Genomic DNA, 4,397 nt, shown 5'->3' with positions numbered 1-4,397 from the left:
TAATACCAAAGTAAGAGTTCCACCTGAAAACATTTTCAGTTTATCAAAGTGTTTATGTTGTATTACCTTTCTGCAGAGAGACCAAAAGCCCTTCAGTACATCGAGTCAAAGTTAGAAAAGTAGAAATACAGAAGCAGGAAACTAAAGCTGAGAGATGTCCTGGAAATCACACCAGAAAGTCTAAAGAACTGCCCTCCTCAGACAACAGGAGATTTACCTTGGCATTTCCTCAGGAAGCTCATGGCTCTGAATGGGATGGCAAGAAGCACAAGCCTTGAGCACAGGGTACCCACTGATCAAACACTAACTATGGACAAAGAGGAGCTGGATATTCCTGAAGATTTTACTTTTCTCAGTGACACAGACACCAGTGATTCCCTGCACCCCCTTGATGTTCTCTGTGCCATTCTGCTTTCCTCAGACAGTTTCCTACAGCAGGAGATCCTGTCCAAAATGTCCATGTGCCAGTTTGCTCTCCCTCTGCTGCTACCTGCCCTCGACACCCCCAAGTGCACCCTACTGCTGTGGGCCATGAGGGACATGGTGAGGAAGTGGAGGCCGCACTCCCTGTCAGAGAGTAGAGGGTTCAGAGAGGAGAGCCTGGTGCTCACGTCAATGCCAACCATTTCCTTTGTGCGGATGGGGAGCTGCAGCTTCTCCAAGTCCCACCTCCTCAATGAGGTTCTCAGCCCCTCCCAGCAGCACCAGGATTTCTTCATCCATCGAGACATGGAGTCTGGGAACATCCCTCGGGAAATCGCAGGTGGGCTGCTCGAGATTTCCTGGTATTTCCCTGCTGGGAGGGAGAATCTGGATCTTTTCCCAGAGCCTGTTGTGGTTGCAAACCTGCAGGGAGACATTGAGTTGCACTGGCTGCAGTTGAGCTTTTTAACAGAGGTCTCCTCAGCAGTGTTCATATTAACGGAGAGCATCAGTGAGAGAGAATGCACGCTGTTATCATCTCTGCAGGGATCAGCCACTAAATACTACTTCATCTTCAATTATCAGGCTGGGAAAGCCAAGGAAACGCTGGAATTCCTGAAAAAGTTAGCCTCGATGCTGAAACTGAACAAGTCACATGTGCTGTGGAAAGGAGGTACCACAAATAAGGCACAATTTGTAAAAGTTCTGCAGTCTGCAATAGCAGCCATAATGAAATCTTCTCCCAAGAGAGTGAGTATAGAAGCCATGGCTGAGACAGCACGTCAATTAGGCATCCAGGTAGATGAGGATAACAAGGAATGTCAGACCCCAAACACATATGCAAAGGAAATCACTGCACAAATCAAAGATGTGGCAAAGTACAAGAGGGAAAAGCTGAGACTCCAAGGGGAGACATGGAGAAACTTGGCTGAAGTGGATACAGAGCTGTGCCGAATGAGAAAGCAAGGAGACACCCCACTGGAGAACTATAAATCTCAGCTGAAAAAGAAATTAATGGATTTATGTGCTCAGCAGAATAAACATGACCTTACTGATGGTTTGATTACATTTATTACTGGAATAGAACACCTACATCACAGGGAGAAACATTACTTCCTGAAATGGATGAAGTTTGGCCTGGATCCCATTGCTAGGGAGAATCTTTCTAAACTATGGGATCAATATAAAGAGAAATGCAAAAACTCAAAAGATGACCCCAAAATGTTTGCAGAGTTAGACAAATTAATCTCTGCCAGTTCCTTAGGAGTGGAGCATTTCATGCGTGAGTTGGGGCAGTTTTATGAAGCTGAATGCTCAATGGTTAAAGAAGGTAAAATGGCAGAAAGCCAAAGGCAATTCACCCATCTCCCAAGCATAGCAGCTGACCTCATGCTGAAAGGGTTTCCCATGGAGATCATTGATGGAGACATTTCCAACATCCCACTGCAGTGGGTAACAGATGTTCTGAGTCAGCTTGATGCCAAGCTGGGGGGAAGGTACAGAATGCTGGTTCTGATGGTGCTGGGAGTACAGAGCACTGGGAAATCCACCCTCCTCAACACCATGTTCGGCCTGCAGTTTGCAGTGAGCAGTGGCTGATGCACACGGGGAGCCTTCATGTTACTCATTAAAGTGGCAGGGAACTTTCATCAGGAACTGGGCTGTGATTTCATCCTGGTGATAGACACAGAAGGCTTGAAAGCCCCCGAAATGGCCAAGCTGGAGGATAGTTATCAACATGACAATGAGCTGGCCACCCTGGTGACTGGACTGAATGACATCACCATCGTTAACATGGCCATGGAGAATGCCACTGAAATGAAAGATGTTCTGCAAATTGTGGTCCATGCATTTCTCAGAATGGAGAAAATCGGGAAAAAAAACAACTGCCAGTTTGTGCATCAGAATGTCAGTGACGTGTCTGCACATGAACAAAACATGAGGGACAGGAAACACCTCCTGGAACAGCTGAATGAAATGACCAAAGTTGCAGCCAACATGGAAAAGAAATGCAAGGAGATGAATTTTTCTGATATTATGGATTATGATCTGGAAAAACACAATTGGTACATTCCTGCTTTGTGGCACGGACTCTCCCCCATGGCTCCAGTGAATTTGGGATACAGTCAAAAGGTTTATGAATTAAAGAAATATTTGTTTGAATTTCTGAAAGATTGTTCACAAGAGAGAACTCCCAAGGACATTCCCCAATTTCTTGAATGGGTGAGGAGCCTGTGGAATGCTGTAAAACATGAGAACTTTATTTTCAGCTTTAGAAACAGCCTTGTTGATGAAGCCTATAACCAGCTGTCTGTGAAGTATGCAGAGTGGGAATGGGGTTTCCGGAAGGAGATACCTTTCTGGGTATCTGAAAAGGAAACTTTCATCCAAAATCAGCCACCAGATAAACTAGACCCTAATCTTTCAATCAGACTAAAGAGTGAGGCACAGGAAAAACTGAGGCAAGAAGCAGAGAAGATTTTGAATCATTTACAACAGTATTTTGAAAGTGGAGCAGCAAATCTGCACCTGATAGAAAAGTACAAAGAAGATTTTAGAAGAAGTGCCAATAGTCTCAGGAATGAACTGGAGAGTTATTCATTCAGCAAGTGGCAAGAAGCGATTCATATTAAAAAAGGCCAACACAAAACAGACTCTGTCCTGTCAGAGTACAAGAGAAAAATTGAAGAGAAAGTGGATGGGCTTCTGAACCATTGCAGGAAAAGCAACTGCAAATTAAATAATGATGAACTGGAGAAGGAATTGGAGAACATGTGGAGAGAGACATTGTCAGAATTATCACTCATTCCTTTACAGAGACGCAACATATTTGAAGATGTGGAGTTCCAGCTGAGAAGAGACCTAGCGGATAGGGGCAGTGCAGTCTGGAAGATGTTACGGGATGCCAAAAGCTTGTGTGCTTATAAAACACAAAATTTCAAAATGAAAAAGGAATACTTAGACTTAAAAGTGTTCAGAGGTTACACACTATCAATATCAGGTGTGAAAGAATTCTTGACACAGGAATGCTGGCATAAAACAGAGGCTTTAGCTAAATCCTTAATAGAAGAGTGCAATAGTTACACTGATGGAAAAGTAAATGGCAAAGCAGATTATGATGAAACTTATTGCAGAGAGTTGTTCTAAAGAGCCTAAAGGAAGCCTTTACATTGAAATCAAAAACAGGCTGAGAAACTCTTTTGTGAATGGAGAATTACAGAAGTTAATTCCCTTAAATGTAATGGTGATTCTCTTTTAATATCAGACACAGGTTGCAGCTTCCAAACAGATAAAGAAACAATGCTATTTCACATTTCACATCCCATCACATTTCACATCACATATCGATGTATGGCAAAATTAAAGAAGGAGGGAAAGACCCAAATGTGGAGATTCTGCACCTCTGTCTTAAGGAGCAAATCGCCAAAATCCCAATTTGTCCTCACCACTGCATTTTGCTGATACAGTGGTACCATCCAGTGACCTGCAAACCTTTCCCACATGAGTGTTCCCTCCAAGAGCCCCCGAATACGAACCATCCACTTCTGCTACTTAGAGAATCAATATCCTGTGCTTTTATGGCTAATCTGACACCAAACAGCCTGGCCCTGATGCTCGCCTTCTCTGGGGTAACACATGGGAGGGGGAAAGTACTTCAGAAACACCAATGAGGGAGGTTTGCAGCATAATGTAATGGGGAAAGGAGGGATGCAGCCAGCAACCCCAAAAGACCCTGAGGTTTCAAAGGGAATCCCCACAAACCCAACAGACACCAAGGCTCCATGGGAAACCCACCCCATCCCTGGGAATGGTCTTTCCCTCTGCTCTGCTCACTGCCCCGCACACATCTCTCATCCAGGGTCAGTAAGGCTAAGAAGCCATGGTGCATTGGCTATTTGCCCTGTGATTGCCTGCTACCCTTCTGCATGGGGGTGCTGTGGGGAGAAGCCAGGGAAGGCAGTTAGTGGTGCTAA

General features: G+C 44.5%; 1 pseudogene across 1 annotated transcript; it reads left to right on the top strand.

The window, feature by feature from the left end:
- The first annotated feature begins 309 nt into the window (after nt 1-309).
- On the top strand, nt 310-3,570 carry LOC311522753 (up-regulator of cell proliferation pseudogene; annotated as a pseudogene). The gene has a single exon. The product of its transcript is annotated as an up-regulator of cell proliferation pseudogene (transcript).
- The last annotated feature ends 827 nt before the right edge of the window (nt 3,571-4,397 follow it).

This window comes from Lepidochelys olivacea, assembly GCF_965140295.1.
Source record: "Lepidochelys olivacea isolate rLepOli2 genome assembly, chromosome: 6".
In the NCBI taxonomy this organism is placed as follows: Eukaryota; Metazoa; Chordata; order Testudines; family Cheloniidae; genus Lepidochelys; species Lepidochelys olivacea.
This window is presented reverse-complemented; position numbering and strand designations above follow the sequence as displayed.